This window comes from Oryctolagus cuniculus, chromosome 12 (genome assembly GCF_964237555.1).
Source record: "Oryctolagus cuniculus chromosome 12, mOryCun1.1, whole genome shotgun sequence".
NCBI lineage: Eukaryota > Metazoa > Chordata > Mammalia > Lagomorpha > Leporidae > Oryctolagus > Oryctolagus cuniculus.
The window spans coordinates 98,309,873-98,331,603 of NC_091443.1; the positions used below are offsets into that span (position 1 = coordinate 98,309,873).

Sequence of the window (21,731 nt, forward strand, 5' to 3'; positions counted from 1 at the left end):
CTCCCATGAGGGTGCAGGGCCCAAGGACTTGGCCCATCCTCCACTGCACTCCCGGGCCATAGCAGAGGGCTGGCCTGGAAGAGGGGCAACTGGGACAGAATCCGGCGCTCCGACCAGGACTAGAACCCGGTGTGCCAGCAGCACAAGGCAGAGGATTAGCCTATTGAGCCGTGGCGCTGGCCCACCATTCAATCTAAAATTTGACAGAGTTTTTCTCTCTAGGTATAGTACATACTCATCTGCTTTTTCTCCTTAGAGTGCTCAAATAAAGTGAAATTGCTTTTATATGACTCATGCATTGGGAGGGGTGGTTGTTTTTCAACTACTTGATTACAGAAAGAAAACAAGTATGGGATGTTGGCATTACAGGTGGTGGCTTAACCCACTGCACCACAACACTAGCCCCTATCCACAGAAGTTTAGAAGCCCAATGAGTCAGAAAATAGATGTGCAAGGAATGAAAATATACAGTTTCGGTAAGTCTGAATTATTTTTATTGCAGTAAAAAAGAAAACACATAGATATTTCAACTAGGTGATGAGGTGTCAGATATCACACAAATGATTCATTTAGCATCATCGTTACCACTGCTCTATCTTTTCCTCTAACAACTGGTTTGGACACTTGCTTTAAATGTGTGGCCAACCTTGGAAAGCTGGAAATCTTGATGCCAAGCAGATGTGAGATGAAATTTAAAACAGAACCATACCAGCTAGAACCACAGCCTAGACCTAATTCTAGTATTTACCTCTTGGAGATAGTTGGAAATCATAAACTATATAAGTAAGAAAACACCATCTCCACCTCCAGATTCCACATTAAGTACCATGTGCACTGACCAACAATGCTTTACTCCCTCCTCCTTAATAAAAAAAAGAATAAAAATAAGTCTATGATTGCTGCACTATGCTTATAAGATACCTCTGCTTAAAGATACACCATTAAATACAAAATTTCAAGGTTGTATCATAACTCTAAGAGGTTTGTAACTCAGAGAAAGTTCCAGGAGGCAAGGTTAGGCCTGTCCTTGTCTCTAGAAAAGTGGGCAACCCCTCAGGGCCGCAACTGTTCCCCCCCGAGGGGACTCAAAACCATGTGAGTGAGCAATATTGAAAAGTCACAACTTGAAGGACTGTGTGCTAATGGAACCCTACCAACCATTTAAATGAAGAGAGAACCATCATGCAGCCATTGTGCGGATACGACACCACCTGTGGGTAAGGCTTCCCAGGTGTGCACAGCACTAGCCCTGGAAGTGCCAGTCACAGAGTGTAACGGTGCCCATGGGATCTGTGCAGTGTGACCACTTTTTCAGTAATAACATCTCTACCCAACAGCTCTCGAGTAGCTCAGGAGTGTAACAGGTACATTGTGTAAAAACAAGAAGTGATTTTTACACAGTTTCAAGAATATCAATCAGCTCACTTCACACAAGTCAGCATGTGTCATTTCTGATGAACACTACCAGCAAACTTCAACAAAAATTTCAGTGAAGGTTTTACGTCAGTTTGTACTGTGGGTCTGTAAGGTTCTTTTTCTTTCTACTTGAGGCTTTGAATGGTTAAAGGTTCTTTATTAAAAACATTTCATTTATTTTAAAGGTGGAGTTACAGAACGAGAGGGAAGGAGGGAGGGAGGACGGGAGGAAGAGAGACAGAGAGAGAGAGAGAGAGAGAGATCTTCCATACACTAGTTCATTCACCAAATGGCCACAATGGCCAGGGCCGTGCCAGAACGAAGCCAGGAGACAGGAGCATGGGCGCAGGAGCCCAAGCACTTGGGCTATCTTGTGCTGCCCTCCCAAGTGCATTAGCAGACAGCTGGATTGGAAGTGTAGCTAGGACTCTGATTCAGTGCCCATGTGGGATGCTGATATCACGGGCGGCAGCTTTACCAGCTAAGCCACAACGGTGGCAACAAATGTTCATATTTTTTACTTTAAAGATTTATAAAACCCCTCTGAAAGTTAGACTTTTTATAACACAGCTAATAACTCTGAAAGGACTAGAGTTAATAATGGGTGGAGTAGGGCATTTGGTACAATGGTTAAGGAGAAACTACCTGACCTGCTGAGTGGACAGTGCTGTCTGTGACTGTCCTCCAACCTACTACTTTATTTTCAGCTGTGAGCACCAGAGCTTTGAAAACACTTTTAATAATGTACAACACAAAGAGGCAGAACAAAGGGCAGTCAGGTACAAGAGTGCACTGCTCTAGTCTTATCCACACTGAAGGTGCGGAGGTCTGTTCAACTCCTGTGTAAATTTCAACCAGGTCAGCCTTCTGGTAGTGAAAGAGCTGGCATGCAATGCCACTTCATTCTACAGAATGCTAACAGAGACTTGCTGTCTAGTGGTTAAGATGCTGCATTCTAGTGGTTCAAGTGCTACCGTACATGAACAGCGTCACTCTTTCAAAGACACACACATGCGGTTCACAGTTTCATTTGCCTCAACACGGCATTTGATAAAGAAATTAAGTAGCTCAATTATCTCCCTCTAGCAAATCAAAAGTCAGTGCAGCTCCGGGGCTTCTTCTGGAACCTGCCTGACTGGCTTTTTTCTCAGGCCTTCTGAACTTGCTATTGCCAGACCCAGCTTGATGGGGCCTTCTACAGGTTATCAGTGGGGCTCAGGTTTCGCTGCACATGGGTCTCTATTCAAGAGTCCTATCAGGATGAAGGGCAGGATGGGAGAGGGAGTGGGAGAGGGGAGGGCCACGGGAGAGAGGGAGGTTTGGGGGGGGGGAAGCCACAACAATACACAACTTGCACTTTGTAAATTCACATTTATTAAATAAAAAATAACTATATAACAAAAAAAAGAAAAAAAACTTAATACTTTACCCTTTTAGTATTTTTATGTTCTACTTAAAACTATTGGTTGAACTCTGTAATTAATACACAATTACTCTTAGGTGTTTAATTAATGCTATAACTAGTACTCAAATGGTATTTTACACTTTGTGTTTCTGTGTGGGTGTAAACTGTGGAAATCTTTACTTAATATAAAGATCTTTACTTAATATACTTAATATAAAGATAATTGAAAATTAATCTTGATGTGAATGGAAGGGGAGAGGGAGTGGGAGAGGGGAGTGTTGTGGGTGGGAGGGAAGTTATGGGGGGGAAGCTATTGTAATCCATAAGCTGTACTTTGGAAATTTATGTTCATTAAATAAAATATATAGAAAAAAGAGTCCCATCAGCAGAGAACCTTCCAAGACCATCCGAGTGGCATCCTCTCTTGCACCTGGTCTCCCCACACACACCTCCTCCCTTGTCCTTTTCTCTGCTTTATTTTTCATCTGAAGTCTTCACCATACTTGACATTATATTCTACTGGATGTGTTCAAGGCTGACCCACACTAGAATGCAAGCTCTTGAAGGCAGAGCATGGTCTTGTTTATCATGCTATTCCCAGGGTCCATGGCCAGTAACAGCCTTCAAGAAACATTATCTGAATTAATAAACAGGAATGAAAGCCAAACACCTCTGTTTCTAGCTTAACATATGCTCACCTCCCTGCTAGCTATAACGGACTCCTCTACACCACCTGCCCTTGGTGTGCCAACAGGGAGTGATGAAAGGGCAGCTCTTGTCTTGTGTTGAAGCAGAGATGCTTCACTGAAAGGAATGTGAATTATAAAAACCTGGTGTTGATGGAAAGCACAGGAGATTACCTCACTGTTTGTGGAAGTCTAGATGGATGCAACCCTGGAGGATAATTTAGAAGGACCTAGCAACATTTTAAACAGGACTGTACTTGACCTAGTGATTCTCAAATAACACAGGTCATCAAAACAGCAGTTCCTGGGATGCTCAGGTATGGATATTCCAGGTTTCTCAGTGCAGCATTATTTTAATGGCAAAAAAATCAGAATTATCACACAAAATGGCAACCACTTATATTGGAATACAATGTAATCTTATACAGTCACTGAAGAGAATGAGATCTATATGTTTATAATGATACAAAAATTACTATACTGTCAAGTATAAAAAGGAAGATGGAAAACCATCCTATCAAGAACACAGTTCTGCACAAAGTCATTTCTATGTGCATGTGAGCACAGTACAAACACAAATACACCCAACCATACCCACCCACCCCCCCCACACACACTTTTATTAAGGTGCGGAAAGCACCTGGAAGAGGACACATCAAACTGTCACCAGTGCTTCGGACATCTCCAAACAGAGCTGAGGGGTAACTTCCATTTTCTTTTTTTCAATTTCCACTTTCTAAATCATAAATTTTGTAATGTGCACACTTTAGGGACAAGTAAATCACATTCAGAATAACAAAAAGTAAAGATGCTGAACTTCTTTTAAATTCTGGAGCCAAAAATCATCAATATTTATAAAACTAAAATTCTGGGCTTTGGTATCAAGTTCCAGATGAACAAATGCAGCCACTATTTCAGGCTTTATTTATTGCTGACCCATAAAATGAGGCTGGGAACACTCGTCCTATCCTCAGCTCAGGGTTCCCAGGTAGCTAAATTAAAGCCATAGGAAGAATTAAAAGTGAAACGTATGGCCTGGGAAAGCAGCAGAAGATAGCCTAATTCTTGGGCCCCTGAAACCATGCAGGGGACCTCGAAGAAGCTCCTGGCTCCAGCTTTTGAATCGGTTCAGCTCTGGCCATTGCAACCATTTACGGAGTGAATCAGTGGATGGAAGACCTCTGTCTCTGTCTGTAACTCTACCTCACAAATAAATAAATGAATCTAAAAAATTTGCTCTCTCTCCCACTGCTTTTCAGAGAGAAGGTGGATAAAAAGGTGCTGTGGGCTCTAAATCCATTTGACAAAAAGGACTAAGATTATGATCAGGAGCAGTAGTAAGCAAGCTTTCAACCACAAAATAGAATAAAAACTGTTTCTTAGCACACCAAGTGTTGGTCCATTGCTACTCAAAAGCAAAGCATTCCATCCTTGTAATTATGCTCACACAACATGCTTTTATATACCCTAGCGGTGTGGAAAATTTCTTCAGAATACTCAAGATTTATTTTTAAAGAAGAGAAAATGCCTGCTTTGATAAAATGAACATGCCTGCACTTGAAGAGAAAAGGAAACATTTAGAAAAAAAGCAGTGAAACCACCAGACTGTGAAAAGGATACTTTATCCACCAGGAAGTTTCTGAAAGCTGTTTTTCTGTCATATACAAACAAGGTATCCAAACTCAGGACTGAACAACATGTTCTACCAGTGCCACACAGCCACAATCCTAAATTATGGTTCTTGCCAAGGCTTCAAATAGAGGGTACACTTCTAATTATGCTGGGTAAGCTCCAACTCCCTCAGTTTTGAGCAAGCTGCAAATTGCAGTCCAGTGCTGCAAAGTTCTATCAAGTTCCTAGTATCACAGGTTCAGTAAGTTATAACAAACTTAAGATGGTGAATTTACTGATAACAAAAGATTGCCAAAAAGACTTTTCACATACATTTCCTCAGGTTTTTAAACAGAAGGCATTTTAAAGTTGCTATAGCAATATAAAGCGAAAGTAAAGACCGCCACTGTTAAGGTCAGAGATGCTCTGTCTCATCTGCATTCCTTTTGTAGGTTGAATCCTATTAGTGAGTCTCAAACACCATTCTGTAGAACTTCATAGAGTTTTTAATTTCACAAGGCTGTAGTGATTGTATCGGGAGCCCAGTCAGACAACCTAGTCTGTACTGCTCAAAAAATCCCAGCAATCCTTGTGGTCACTTCAATTCTAGAAGTCTCTTCTGCCTTCGCATTTATTGCTACGAATATTTCTCTGCCTTTTTTATGACTTTTCCACCTGGAGCATTCTCTAAAATACCTTCAGGCCAGACTTCAGCCCCTGCCTCAAGAGTGCAATAATATACAGTTTGCAGGGCACTGTTAAGAGGTCAGAGAGAAGTCTCCTGATGTTAATAGACTGAGTAATATTGTTTGCTCCTTTACACCACATCATTAAATTGCTTTCATTATCCATAAAGTAATTCTTTATTTCACAGCAAATGAGATCCAACACTAATTCAAATAGGCTAAGTTCATCCTAACAAAATAATTTATTCCTAATAACTAAAGAAACAAGACAATGACAAAAAATTTGCCAAGACTTGTTATCATAAACGAGGGATCTCCAAACATTACAGAGAAAATGTTAAAAGAAATGTGCGTGGGTTTAAAAAATTTTACACCAAAATAAAGTTATCTTTTCATTCCTTTTTCCATTAACTTTCTGAAGTATTCTCATACAGAAGAGAAAAAAGACGGTTTTAAAAATGAATCCAGGCCGGCGCCACGGCTCACTAGGCTAATCCTCTGCCTTGTGATGCCGGCACACCGGGTTCTAGTCCCAGTCGGGGCACTGGATTCTGTCCCAGTTGCCCCTCTCCCAGGCCAGCTCTCTGCTGTGGCCCGGGAGTGCAGTGGAGGATGGGCCAGGTCCTTGGGCCCTGTACCCCATGGGAGACCAGGAGAAGCACCTGGCTCCTGGCTTCGGATCAGTGCGGTGTGCCGGCTGCAGCGCACCGGCCATTGGAGGGTGAACCAACGGCAAAAGGAAGACCTTTCTTTCTGTCTCTCTCTCTCACAGTTCATTCTGCCTGTCAAAAAAAAAAAAGTGAATCCGGGGGCCGGTGCCGTGGCTCACTTGGCTGATTCTCCACCTGCAGCACCAGCATCCCAAATGGGCACCAGGCTCTAGACCCGGCTGCTCCTCTTTGGTTCCAGCTCTCTGCTGTGGCCCGGGAAGGCAGTGGAGGATGGCCCAAGTCCTTGGGCACCTGCACCCACGTGGGAGACCTGGAGGAAGCACCTGGTTCCTGGCTTTGGACTGGCATAGCTCAGGCCATGGTGGCCATTTGGGGGGTGAAGCAATGGAAGGAAGATCTTTCTCTTTCTCTCTCTCTTTCCCTGTCTAACTCTATCTGTCAAATAAATTTAAAAAATATGGATCCTACCAGAGCAAAGAATGATGCTACATGATAATTTACAAGGGAGAGGCTAGCAGAGAAGAAGCAAGAAGCCTAAAGATTCTCTAAATTCACAAAAATGCTGCCCTTCCTGAATTGCAAGCTGGCTTGAAGCAGAGGAATGAAATTTCCTTTCCAAGTTAGATCAAATGTACACATTATCATTAAGTTTTTTTTAAAGATTTATTTTATTTGAAAAAGTTAGAGAGAGAGGTAGAGCCAGAGAGAGACAAAGAGAGAGAGAGGTCCTCCAACAGCTGGTTCACTCCCCATGACTGCAATGGCCAGTGCTGAGCTGAACCAAAGCCAGGAGCTAGAATTTTCTTCTGGGTCTCTCACACAGGTGCAGAGCCCCAAGGACTCAGGCCATCTTCTACTGCTTTCCCAGGGCTTAGCAGAGAGCTGGCTCTGAAGTGGAGCAGCTGGGACATGAAGCAGCACCCATATGGGATGCCAGTACTGCAGGCCAACACTTTAACCTGCTGTGCCACAGCGCCGGCCCCAGCATCAATATCTTATAGGACCATCTCCTTGTCCTTCTGAGACTCTGCTCCATCCTAGTGAAAACACAGTTTTACCTTCTAAGCTACACACAGATTCAGCAAGAGCATCCAGAGCACCATGGGTTGCTGTGCCACCCTGGCATCCCAGGAAGATCACGCGGTCCCAGCAGGAAGCACTCAGCTCCAACGTGAGGCGGCACTCAAAAGTCCACCATGGGTGTCTGCAATCACAGTTGGATATCCAAGTGGTCACACAGATCCGAGGAACTCCGTTACATGTTTTCTGGCATCTGGACACTCAGAAGTCAACTCAGTACCACATTTCCAGAGGCCATAGCCTCTACACCTAGGACCAAGCAGCTAAGAACATGTCCTGGGGGTGGGGGCAGTGAACTTCCCAAGGCAGGAAGTGTTCAAGTTGCACATAAAGTCCTGAATTCTGGTCCAAGATCCACTTGTGGGGCTCTTGAGGTGATCTTAGTTATAAGGGGGCTGCTTGGATGCAACATTTCTTTTTTTTTTTTTTTTTTTTTTTTTTTGAGAGGCAGAGTTAGAGAGAGAGAGAAAGGTCTTCCTTTTCCATAAGTTCACCTCCCAAATGGACATTATGGCTGGCATGCTGCGCCGATCCGAAGCCAGGAGCCAGGTGCTTCCTCCTGGTCTCCCATGCAGCTGCAGGGGCCCAAACACCTGGGCCATCCTCCACTGCCTTTTCACATCACAGCACAGAGCTAGACTGGAAGAGCAGCAACCAGGACAGAATCCAGCACCCCAACCGGGACTAGAACCCGGGGTGCCAGCGCCGCAGGCGGAGGATTAGCCAAGTGAGCCACGGCACCAGCCTGGATGCAACATTTCTATCATCGGCCTTGTGTGGACCTTGATTGCCAGGTTCAGAACAGGAATACAGCAGGGACAGACTGTCCCCTGCCTCATTTGTGAACACAGTTCTGACAGTGTGGTACCATAGAAACACTAAGCGGAGTCGTGGGGACTCAGAATGCTCAGAGAACCTGCAGGAGGTCTCTGCCACACAGCAGCATTCCAGTTCCTCTCAGTGCTCAAGGCCAGGGATGAGGAGTCTTACACTGGAAAAAGATACCAGCCCTAGCTGGAGAAGAGGTTGCTAAGAAAATGAGGAGCTGGATCATGAGACAGTATCACTAGCTAGTCCACACAATCCTCAGGGAGCTGACTTAATAAGACATCAAGTCTGTCCAGGTTCCCTGGAGTGTCATATGATTAGACCCAGACTAGTTAAAGCCAATGGGTTATACTCAGCAGCCAGGGCCAACCTCATGGGCGTGCAGCCTACACAGTCACATTGGAACAGTCACACAGGGCTGGCACTCAGAAGGGCCTGCACTGGGTTTAAACCTCCGCTGGTTGTGTCTTAAAAAGCCTCAAAATTTTATCTTTGAACTTGTGTTTTGTAAGCAAGTCAAAAGAACATGAGTCTGAGCCAAGGGGATACATGGAAGAAAGGAAAGAGCTTTATGTTTTAGTATCTTTAGTGGCATTTTACCGCTGCCTTAGGAACAAGGTGCTCACAAAATTGTGCAGCAGGCCCAGGTAGCAGTGGTGAGGTAAACCCCTCCCAAGTAGCCAGCCACACTTTGAAGGAAGGAACTGAAGACTAATGGTATAGCGACTAAGCCTCTACTGCAATCCCCACAGCCCATGTTAGAGTGCCCAGGATCAAGTCCTGGCTGAAGTCCTGAATCCAGCTTCATACTACTCCAACCTGGGAGGCAGCAGGTGATGGCTCAAGTACTTACATCCAAGCCACTCACATGGGAGACTTGGATTGAGTTCCCAGATCCTGGCTTTACATACCTTTCCAGCTCTTGTGGGCATTAGGGAAGTAAACTAACACATGAAATATTTCTTTCTTCCTTTGAAATAAATAATAAATAAATTTTAAAAAGACTAATCACCAGGGGACCTTGAGGACTCCTCAAATCCTCTGGTCCTAACCGTACCAGCAACTCTCCTTTCATACCTCAGGGTCCCTCTTAAAAGTCAGCTCCAGTCACAGGGTAGCCAGGTGTCCTCCTCAGACTCCCCCAACAGCTCAAGACTCCCGACTGGTGTGAATCAGGACACAAGACCTGTATTAACAAATCACTGCATGAGGCCACAGCGTTAGAAAGAAGGGTCCTTAGTGACACAGCTCAAGTCCCTGTAGTTATGCTCCACACACAGACAAGCCCAAAGACTAGGACCACTGGTTTTTACCAGCTACCACCTCTCTGATACCCCAACTCTGGAACCGATGGAAGCTGAGGTTCTAACCCCAGGAGGGACACGGCTCTGGGGCAAGCACAGCAGCATTTAAACTGGAACTTCATTGACCTCGATATATGGCCTAGGGCTGGTTCCCACTTCCTTTAACTCATATTTAAAAGAGTATCAGTGGCGCCTTCCTCACAGAACTTTGAAGAGGATCAGACAGGACAATGTGGCATAATTAAATAAAACTCTTGCTTCCCCTCCTTGTGTTGTTATTTAGAAATGAGACAATGGTGCATTAAGAAGCCTGACAACAAAAAGTGCTTCATTAATGCTGATTCTCTTAAACATCCTTTCTTGTCCCTCCTACCTTTATCCTTGTAAACAGACCTTTCTATAACCAACACTTCCTGTCCCAAGATCCAAAAGTGAGTGCATTGTTAATTCTGCATAAGCTGAATTCCAACTGTGTACCAGGGACTACAGGAATGAAAGCAGAGAGACAAAGTCCTGCCCTGGACAAGCTCACAGTCTTATACGGGATACAGGTATTTAGCAAATAAATGGTGATAAAATGGGTAAGCACTTTACATGTATAGGTAGTGTCTTACAGAAGCTCTGGATACTTCGTTCTGCTGGGGGGAATGAGAGAAAAGTATCACAGAGAAGGAAGACACCCATATGGGATGCTGGTACTGCAGGCGACAGTTTCATCCACTATGCCACTGTTCTGTCTGCCACTCCCCCACCCCCAGGCTATTCCCACTTGTGATCCAGCTGTCTGATCAAACACCTAGAAAAGCAGAGGAAGCACCCCAAGGACTTGGGCCCCCGAACCCACACTGGAGTACTGGATAAAGTACATGGTGTCTGCTTTGGCCTAGCCCAGCCTGAGGACATTGTAGCCACCTGGGGGGTGAACCCATACACAAAGATCTCTCCTGCACCGCCTATCTAGAACTTTGCCTTTCAAACCAATATTTAAATAGAAAAGAATATCTAGTACTTACTATGAGGTGTCAGAATCTGGGGGCAGGCTGGAACAGAGCACAGAGAAGGATTCTTGGGGGTTCTCTAAGCTTCTGCTTTCTCCTCCATGTGTGCAGCCTGTGAAAATTCACCGGATTAGCTGCCAAATAATTCGAGTGCCCCGTGCCCCATTTTCCTGCACATTCACCTTACACTTCTGAACTACCTGGAGAAGAGAGGCCGTGAGTCAAGTCCTCTCAAGGACGTGGCAAAGGCTACTTCCGGCCAGGGACAGAAAACCCCCAAGACAGAATTGGGCCCGTGGGAAAAATTCTACCTCTCCCAATCCCCTGCACCACACATGCCCGCCAGAACTCCTGGCACTCTCCCCCTTCCTTTCTTCTCCCCAACGTGGGTTTCTGCCCCTCCCTTCCTTGCCTCCCCACCTTCACACCACCTTTTCATTCTCCCCCCTTCCTCTCTCCTCCAGCCTCCCCTTAACCCCCACTCTCTTCCACCTTCTATCTCAGCTACCCCTCACACACACCCTCCCCACTCACTGTCCCCCAGGCCCCGCCTACCCAGTGACAGGAAGGCCACCGCGCCAAACTCTCCACAGAAAGAACCTTTCTGTTCCTGACACAGGGACCCGGTCCTGAGGTGCAGTCTTTCAGAGCGGCCAAAGAAGAGGACTGTGCCTAGAAAGTTCCAGAAGCACAAGATAACTGAGCAGCGGCCTCACCACAGCCTCAGCTGATCCCGGCCTGACCCTGGGGGGCACTGGGTCTCCTCAGGCTTGGCCACCAGCATCGAAATCAGTAACTCAGTGCTTACACAAGCTCTGGGCTGGGGCACCGTGCAGAAAAAACAGATGCGCCTGTGGGTGCACTTCCAGGTCACAGTGCTGGGCACAGGCGCACTCCTCACTGGTGACTGACAGGGCACCAGGGGACGCAGCTATGCCCTGATGCCCCAGGGCCACTTCCATTCCTGCCTCTCCAGGCTGTGACCCAGGGAGGCAGCCACTGATGGCCCAGGCACTCTGAACCCAGCCACCCTGTCAAGTGGGAGTCCTGAATGGAGCTCCTGCCTCCTGGCTTCTTCCTGGACCAGCACTGGCCCTTGCCACTGCTTGGGGAGAGCAGCAGTGCAAGCAGCATTGCGAGTACTCTTTCTCGCTCTGAGTGATCATCCATCTGGGGGTTCACCCCCTAGGTGGCTACAAATCCCGGGGCTCAGCCAGGCAAAGGCAGAAGCCAGGGACTTTATCCAGTGCTCCACTCTGGGTTCAGGGTCCTAAGACCTTGGGCCTTCTCTCTCTGCTTTCCCAGGAATGTTAGCAGACAGCAGCATCCCATGGACAATGACTTCCGGAGCACCTGGCATTGTGGGGTAGTGGGTATAGCCACCACCCACATCGTGCATCCCATCTAGGCACCGGTTTGAGTCCCGAATGCTGCACTTCCGATGTGGCTCTCTGATGTGGTTTGGGAAGGCAGTAGAAGATGGCCCAACTCCTTGGAACCCTGCACCCACAAAGGTAACCACGGGTGGCTCTGGCTCCTGGTTTTGGATCTGCTCTGCTTTGGCCATTGCAGCCGACTAGGAAGTGGAACAGCAGATAGAAAACCTATCTATCTGTCTCTCTGACTGTCTGTCTCTCTCTCTCTGCCTCTCATCCTCTCTGTGTATATGTCTGAATTTCAAATAAATAAATGTTTACAGAAAAGTAAAAAATTAAAAAAGGAAGACATAGCTGTAAATAAAATACTACAAAACGGCCAACTACTAGAGTTTATTTAGAATGTGATACTCTATGCATTGCATACCCAATTAACAAAGAATTTGAAAAAGAATTTAAATCAATCTTAGAAAAGATTATGGTACCCATTCATTCTCTTCTTCCTTACAAACATACTGTGTGGTATTATCTCTGACTTACGCATGAGGAAATCTTTGTAATTTACTTCTTCAGAAATTTATGTACCTACTCGCACAAGGACTTGAAACACCTGTGATCTGGAGTTCTCCACAGAACACAGCTCTGCTTCCCAGTCCCCGCCCTCTACATTCTTGACCTGAATTTAACGTATGGATCATGTTTGAAATGGGACAAATCACGTGTCCCACAAAGCAAGACAGAATACAGAAAGGTACCATCCGAGGTCACTGTTGCCATTTTCTACGTGCACGTGATCATGTTGGTACTTCTTCTCTCATTTCTCAATTGTAGATACAAATTGGAAGGGAGTTAAGTCCAACTATCCCTATCTGCAGATGACATGATTCTATATATAGGAGATCCAAAAGACTCCACTAAGAGACTATTGAAACTCAGAGTAGAATGTGGTAAAGTGGCAGGATAGAATATCAGCAGCCTATTTGTATACACAAACAATGTCATGGCTGAGAAAGGACTTCAAAGACCAATCCCATTCACAGAGCTACAAAGAAAATAAAATCGCTTGGATAAATAAAACCAAGGATGTTCAATATCTGGGGATCACAACAGATTAAAGAAAGGGATAGAAGAGGACACCAAAAAAACAAATTGAGAAGCTTCTGCCCTGCAAGACTAAAGAGGCAACTAATGGAATGGGAGAAATTATCTGCAAAGTATGCAACTGATAAAGGATAAACTACCGGAAACTTTCAAGAAACTCAACAACAGCAAAACAAACCACCCACTCAAGAAATGGGCAAGGGACTTCAACAGGCTAAATATTTCAAGAAAGGAAATCTAAATGGCCAACAAACACATGCAGAAATGCTCAGGATCACTAGCCATCAGGGAAATGCAAATCAATACTACAACGGCCTTGAGGATATGGAGGGAAAAGGCACCCACATCCACAGCTGGTGGGAATGTAAACTGGTATCGCCACTGTGGAAGACAGTATGGAGATAAGTCAGAAATCTGAATATAGACGTACCATAGGAGCCAGCCATTCCACCCCTGTGAATATACCCAAGGGAAATGAAAGCAACATACGAACAAAGAGTTATCTCTGCCCCCATAAATCAATGCACAATGTCAAAGATATGCAATCAGCCAAAATGCTGATCACCTCAAGACTGAATAAAGACATTATGGGCTATGTACACCATACATACATACATACATAGACTGCATAGCCTGGCTATTGTGCATTCTACTGCAATAAGCATAGGCCTGTGAAAACCTCTCTGTCTACAAAATGATTTCATTTCCTTCAACATGCTCCCAGTAGTGGGTACATCCATACAGTTTTTCATGTTGACAGGAATAATTTAACAGGAAAAATTGTATTGCTCTACAGGTATATATTAAAGAATAAAAACATCGGATCAATAAACCCAATTTTACCTTAAAACACTAGAACAGCAAAGTAAATCTTAAGAAACCAGAAGGAGGAAAAAGATTCAAATGGAAATGAAGCCAACGGCATAGAGAATATCACAACAAAAATTCAGTGAGACCAAAATACAATTTTTGAAACCTCAACGAAATTGACAATACATTTATCCACATGAAACAAGGAAAAAAGAGAACAGACTCAAGTGACATAACAAGAGAAATGACAGAGAGGACATTACTAACAACCTTACTAAAATAATCATCAAAAAACACTATGCGAAAACCAAGGCACAAGAATTTGGTCAATGTAGATACAATGGATTGATTCTCAGAAAGAAACAAACCATTAAAATGATTGCAGTCAAACTAGAAACTCTGAATCAACTTTTTTTTAAAATTGTTTTGACAGGCAGAGTGGACAGTGAGAGAGAGAGAGAGACAGAGAGAAAGGTCTTCCTTTTGCCGCTGGTTCACCCTCCAATGGCCACTGCAGCTGGTGCGCTGCAGCCAGCACACCATGCTGATCCGAAGGCAGGAGCCAGGTGCTTCTCCTGGTCTCCCATGGGGTGCAGGGTCCAAGCACTTGGGCCATCCTTCACTGTACTCCCGGGCCACAGCAGAGAGCTGGCCTGGAAGAGGGGCAACCGGGACAGAATCCGGTGCCCTGACTGGGACTAGAACCCAGTGTGCTGGCATTGCAAGGTGGAGGATTAGTGTATTGAGCTGCGGCACTGGCCTGAATATACTTTTAACATGAAATGAGACTGTATTGGCAGGGAAACCAAAAAACAAACACAAAAAATGAAGAAAATTCCAGGACCACAAGGCTTCACCAGTGAGAACTCCCATTTAAAGGGTAATTAAAATCCGTGATTCGCAAATCCTTCCAAAAAGGAAATTAAGAGGGAAAACATCCCATTTTATTCCATCAGAACAGAATTATCCCAACATCGAAAACAAACACATCATAAAAAATGTAGCATATAAATATCTATCATGAATCTGTCACAGTCCTGAACAAATTACCAAATGTGGTCCAGAAAAAGAAGCGAAGCTTAGCTCACGGTGTGCAACTGACAGTTACTCCAGGAATTCAAGGATGGCTACCATACAAAATCAATATATCCCAGAACAGAATCAACAAGAGAAAAGACCACACATTATCCCTATAGACTCAGAAAAACTATTTCACAAAAACTTCCATTACTTTTGCAATATTAAAAAAAAAAAAAAAACATCAAATTAGGAATGGAAGGTACACCTCGGCCTGACAATGCTCTTTCATGAAAAACCCACAGAGCACTAACATCTCACCTAATGAGAGTAACCTGAAACTGTCCTCCTAGACCAGGACACAGACAAGCATTTTCGCTCTCATTCCTCCTCAGAACACGCTCAGAGGTCTAGAGCAGGGCGGCTAGGCCATCAAAAAGCAAACAGACGGGAACGTGGGGCCATTCTGGGAGGAGACTGAGCCACCTCTGCTCTTGCACAGCTGCTCCCAAACTGGGGAAAGTTCCATACCGTCCGCATAGCATGACCCCGACTCCACCCACGCCTTCGGGACCCAAGAGCAACGGGCACGCCAGCACCCAAGACTCCCAGCATAAAACTGCAAAAGCCGTGCATCACTCACCTTCAAGCAGGCTCGGTCTGCTGGCGGGACAGAGGCCCGCAAAGGCCATTGCTTCCAGAAGGGTCTGAAGAAGAAAAATGAGTCTGGGAAATGGCATGACTGTCTAGAACCCACAGCCTCTCCTGATCCCGGCCTGACCCTGGAGCTGCTGGGTTTCCCTCAGGCTCAGCCAGCAGCATCGGGGATGGCTCCTCACAACTTGTGCAGGTTCTTGGGCAGGAGTGGACGTGGCACTGACTCCCACTTGAGCACTGTGGAGCATTCAGGGCCGCACAAGCGGGTGCACTTCCGGGTCACAGGGCAGGGTGAAAGTGCAGTCCCCATGGGCTATTTTAATGATTCCACAGGACACTTCTCTGCACTGCTGCACGCAGGGCCACTTCCAGTTTGCCTCTCCTGTTCCAGGTTGTGTCCCAGGGAGGCAGCCACTGATGGCCCAGGTACCCTGGACCCTGTATCCGTGCCTTGTGGAAGTCCTGAATGGAGCTCCTGCCTCCTGGCTTCTGTCTGGCCCAGTGTTGGCCCTTGCCACCTCTTGGGAGAGAGCAGCAATACAAGCAGCATTGCCAGCACACACTCTTGCTCTGAGTAATCGTCCATCTGGGGGTTCACACCCCAGGTGGCTGCAAAGGCCAGGACTGCAACAGGCAGAAGCAGAAGCCAGGGACTTTATCCGGTGCTCCATTCTGTGTTCAGGGGCCTAAGTCCTTGGGCTGTCTCCCTCTGTTTTCCCAGGCGTGTTAGCAGACAGCTGGATCCCAGGGGAATGGCTTCCGGGAGGATCGGCACTTTGAGGTGTGGGTAAAGCCACCACCCCCAGTGCCTGCATCCCATATGGGTGCTGGTTCATATTCCGGCTGCTGCAGTTCCGACACAGCTCTCTGCTGTGGACTGGGAAGGCAGTAGAAGATGCCCCAAGTCCTTGTGCCTCTGCACACAAGAGGAGACCCCGGTGAGGCTCCTGGCTCCTGGCTTCAGATCCACTCAGCTCCACCCTTTGCAGCCAACTGGGTAGTGGACCAGAACATGGAAGACCTCCCCCTCATTCTCTCCCCCTCTATCTCCCTCTTTCTCTCTCTCTCTGCCTCTCATCCTCTCTGCGTGTAACTCTCAATGTCAAATAAATAGGATCTTTAAAAACAGTAAAAAAAATTAAAGAAGGAAGACATAGCTGTAACTAAAATACTACATCAAGACCAACTACTAGAGTTTACGTAGAATTTGATATTATATGCATTACATACCCTATTAACACAGAATTTGAAAAAGAGTTTAAATCTGTCTTAGAAAAGATTCCAGTACTCATTCGTTCTCTTCTTCCTTACAAACATTCTGTGTGGTGTTATCTCTGTCTTTCGCATGAGGCAATCTTTGTAATTTATTTATTAAGACACTCGCACAAGGACTTGAAACACCTGTGATCTACAAAGTTCTCCACTGAACACAGGTCTGCTTCCCAGTCTCCGCCCTCCACAGTCTAGCCCTGCATTTAACGTATGGATCATGTTTGAAATGGGAAAAATCATATCTTCCACAAAGCAAGATAGAATACAGAAAGGTAGCATCTGAGGTCACTTGGTATTTTCTACATGCACTTTATAATGTTTGTACTTTTTATCTCATTTCTCAATGTTAGAATATGGGTTAATTTTAATTTTTTTATAATAGAAGAAAATGTTTCATATTTATACCAGATTGTGGGATTCTTTGGCTATTTAGACAGTTGTGAATTTCTAAAATTAAGGACTTTGTCATGTACAAAAAACAGTTACATACTGTATTCTTAAAAATGTATTCCGAGGAATCTTCTAAGATGGTGGAATAGGGAGGGAACACACTGATAGTCCAGGAAAAGACAGTTTAATAAAAGTGGAGATACTGTAGTTTCAGGGAAGAGTTATGGAAAAAACTGCAGAGGAAACTCTTCCAGAACTAGGGGTACACGGTGGACCTATGTGGAGGGCACGGGTGTCCACGGCTCGGAACCCCAGTCGCCAAGGCTACTCAACAGCGCTGGAAATGGAGGTGAGGTGAAACCGCAGTAGCCCGAGACACTGGCAGGAAAACGGCAGGAAGAGCCTAGAGGGAACGAGGCTTAAAGCCCCATGGGGGAAGTTCACCAGCCTAACTAGAGGAGAGAAAAAATAAATAAATAAATAAATAAATAGGACCAGTACAGACATGATTCTCTCTTTCCACTCACCTTACAAAGGTGGGCAAGACAAAGAACAGGCACCATTGTGGACATACATAAAAGCTGCACCCGCCATCAGCCAAGCAGAAAAACCTGACTCTGGTGGGCAGAAGTAACAGGAGGTTAGGACCGAGTGAATGTGTGGAGCTAAGAAACTGAGACTGTGAAAAAAAAAAAAAAACTGAAATTGTGTGAGAGAACTCACTGAGTACCCAAGATGTGAGTACTCTCGGGAGAGTACACAAACTTGGTAAACTTGGCAACCCGGTGGGAGACTGCAGGAGAATTTGAGCTTATGCTGAGGACTGCACAGATCCTTAGTGTGGTCCTTGGGACAGAGAAGATGCATATTATACTCACAGGGGACAGAGCTCAGACACTGACTACCTTCAATTCTGCTCGGCTGTGCAGAATTATTTCCCTTCTGAATAAAAAGAGAGCGAGACAGAGAGAATATTTACCACACCTAACCTGGGTGTGTCACCTTTGGCACACCTTTAACCCTGAAGAACCTAACACAGCTCTCTGGACACACCCCTCACAAGCCTCTAGGATCCATCAAAAACAGACAGTCCACTTAGTCTAGAGTCACAGAATAATGAGAAAAACCACCACAGTGAAGGAAAAAAAAAGAAGAAACCAAAGAATATCTCCACAATGCCAAGCAACAAATGTAGAAACCGAGGAAACAAGAACAAGGAAGATACTATGATGCCAAATGAACAAGACACCCCAATTCAAGATAATGAAGATGATGAGATAGAAGAAGTACAAGATATGGATTTCAAAAAATGTATAGGAACATTTAGAAGTTCTCAAAAACAAATTCTTGAACTACAGAAATCCTTACTGGCCAGGATAGAAAATCTCTCTCGTGAAAATGAAATCTTATGGCCGGCGCCATGGCTCCATAGGCTAATCCTCCGCCTGTGGTGCCAGCACACTGGATTCTAGTCCCAGTCAGAGCGCCGGATTCTGTCCCGGTTGCCCCTCTTCCAGGCCAGCTCTCTGCTGTGGCCCGGGAGTGCAGTGGAGGATGGCCCAGGTCCTTGGGCCCTGCACCCACAAGGGAGACCAGGAGAGGCACCTGGCTCCTGGCTTCGGACCAGCACGGTGCGCCGGCTGCAGCGCGCCAGCCACGGTGGCTATTGGAGGGTGAACCAATGGCAAAAGGAAGACCTTTCTCTCTGGCTCTCTCTCTCACTGTCCACTCTGCCTGTCAAAAAAAAATAATAAAAGAAAATAAAATAAAAAGAAAATATAATCTTAAGGAGGAATCAAAATGAAATGAAGAAACTAGTAGAACAGGAAAGTGTGATAGTGAAGAGAAATCTAAATGAAATGAAGAACTCAACAGATCAAATGACAAGCACATTAGAGAGCCTTAAAAACAGAATCAGTGAAGCAGAAGGGAGAATATCGGCCTTAGAAGACAGAGCACAGGAAAATATACAGTCAAACCAAAGAAAAGAACAGGAAATTAGAAATCTAAAAAATATTGTCGGGAATCTACTACAGGATACTATTTAAAAATCCAACATTCGGGTTCTAGGAGTTCCTGAAGGCATGCAGAGAGAGAAATGATTAGAAGGCCTTTTTAGTGCGATACTAGCAGAGAACTTTCCAGGTTTGGAGAAGGACAGAGACATCCTAGTACAGGAAGCTCATAGAACCCCCAATAAACATGACCAAAAGAGATCCTCACCACGAAACATTGTAATTAAGGTCACCATAGTGAAACAAAGAAAAGATTCTAAAATGTGCAAGAGAGAAACTCTGAGATTACTCTCAGAGGATCTCCAATTAGACTAAGAGCAGACTTCTCATCAGAAACCCTACAGGTTAGGAGGGAATGGCAAGATTGAGCCCAGGCACTAAGAGAGAAAAACTGCCAGCCCAGAATATTATATCCTGCAAAGCACTCATTTGTGAATGAAGGTGAAATAAAGACCTTTCATAGTAAACAGAAATTGAAATAATTTGTTGCCACTTGTCCAGCCCTGCAAAAGACACTTACGTATGTGAGTGAGTAAGTAAGTAAGCAGTTTTTTATATATAGGCACACGTGAGTACACAAATACACACATACGGACAGAAGCTTGCCCTCCCAAAACACCTGACTGCAGAGTTTAGGGTTGCCATCACTTGACCAGAAGGCTCAGGGTTAATCCTGGGTGCCTCCTGAACCCATTAGCAAGGGGCCATCACCTCAGCTGTACCCTTACATGCTGTACCGAGGGGCACAGGAGTGCATGAAGGTTTGCAGATTCCTCCCTGGCCAGGCCACCCACACCCCACGTGACCTGTGTGGCCCTACTGTGCAGGGAGCTGACCCATGGGGCTGTGCCCTCTGCATCCCCTCCTGCTCACCATGAAACAGCCCAGCGAGGCAGGCTGGGAAAATTGTAGGACATCTGGAGCCACTCAGTATAGCCAGCAATGCCATCAGGTGACCGTGACAAAGACAACAAACGACAAGGACTTCTTGGCTCCACGTGGGGGGCCTGTGCATCCAGGCAGAGCCTTGCAGCATGAGCACTTTGGGAACACATGTGCAATGCGCACAGAGGAACACAGGAGGGTATGGTGGGAATGAATGAATAACAGCCTCTGGCTCCTTGCTTTCATGAGTCAGTGTGGCCCTGTGGTGAAAAAGAAAGAACAGCTGCACTTCCCTCACCAGTAAGTATCTCAGCAAGGAAACCACCCGTGTTCAAGGCCACTGTCTCCTTCCAGACCCTCCCCTTGCCCACTGCCTTAACACAGGTCAAGCTGCATGGCTGGAAGAAATCCCAAGCAAAGACATGAGCCAATACTCTGGCATGTCTGTCCTGGTGGACACTCAGTCAGAGAAGAGTATCCTTTCCCTAAATCCTGCCCTTCACATCTCAAGCTGCAGATCCTCTCTGTTAAGCCTGTCCCCCTAGAGTCAACCATACCACACCCAGACCCCACCAGAGTAGCTATAGATCCCAAGGGGGCTCGTGCTCAGGGCAGCTGAAGACATGAAGACCACTGCACAAGCCACGAATCCTGCCAAAGGCAGGCTGCAAGTCTGAACCACAGAGGGTGTTAGCAGTACAATGACAGTGCGAGCCACTGCTCAGAGGGAACCAATTCAAGACCTCGCCCTGGCACAGCCACCAGATGCCGGTGACATGGCTGTCCTAACAAGTCGTCTCCTCTCCTAGGCCAAGCAAGGACGCACCCCAGAGCCTCTCGCCCCTGCCACAGCAGGATCCCTGCTCTTCCTGGTGTGGAACAGCACACAGGGACTGCACTGGTTTGCAGCTAATAGGAATTCGATAGGCATCACTCCTCTCCTGATGCCATTCTGAGCCTTGGGGCGATGGTTCAACTGTGGCCAGACACATGGTGGTAGTGGCAACAGGGAGGACACTTTATCTGCACCTGTCACTGCATGGGCAGCCATATCCTCTGGCCTTGCCAAGTTCTTGGGAGCTGCAGCCGAGGGACTGCAGCAGGAGTGACAGCTGCTCTGAATAGGCCTTGTCACTCATTCCCTAGCATGTCACCCACTAAGAATATTTTTATTGTTAGGCTTCAGCTAAGGGATATTATCAGAACAGGTAGGCGAAGACGTAGACAGTCGACAAGAAGGCCCTTTTACAGAAGTAATTACAGACAACTTCCTTAATTTGAAGAAAGGGACGTTTGAGCACAGGAAGCACATGGAAGTCCTAATACACATGACCAGAAAGATCTTCACCATGACCCACTGCAGTCAAATTCTTCACACTCCAACACGAAGACAAGACTCTAAAATCACACAAGAGAAACACCAGACCTTTTTCAGAGGATCTCCAATTAGAATCACATCTGACTTCTTATCAGACACCCTATACGGGCTAGGAAAAAGTGGTGAGATTATATGCCACGTCTTA

The 21,731-nt window shown here is 45.7% G+C and overlaps 1 protein-coding gene across 24 annotated transcripts in view; it reads right to left on the reverse strand.

The window, feature by feature from the left end:
- The window catches only part of LOC127482730 (monoacylglycerol lipase ABHD2), a 709,665-nt gene that overhangs the window by 549,836 nt on the left and 138,098 nt on the right, over positions 1-21,731 (reverse strand). For 17 of the 24 annotated variants that reach the window (XM_070054462.1, XM_070054456.1, XM_070054448.1 and 14 more), the window contains 4 exons: positions 15,633-15,696; positions 11,241-11,357; positions 10,701-10,797; positions 9,461-9,569 (listed from right to left, as the gene is read on the reverse strand). The exons of the other annotated variants lie outside the window; for them this stretch is intronic. The gene's annotated coding sequence lies outside the window, so the exon portion shown is untranslated. The remainder of the gene's footprint in view (positions 1-9,460; positions 9,570-10,700; positions 10,798-11,240; positions 11,358-15,632; positions 15,697-21,731) is intronic. 24 annotated transcript variants of the gene reach the window in all.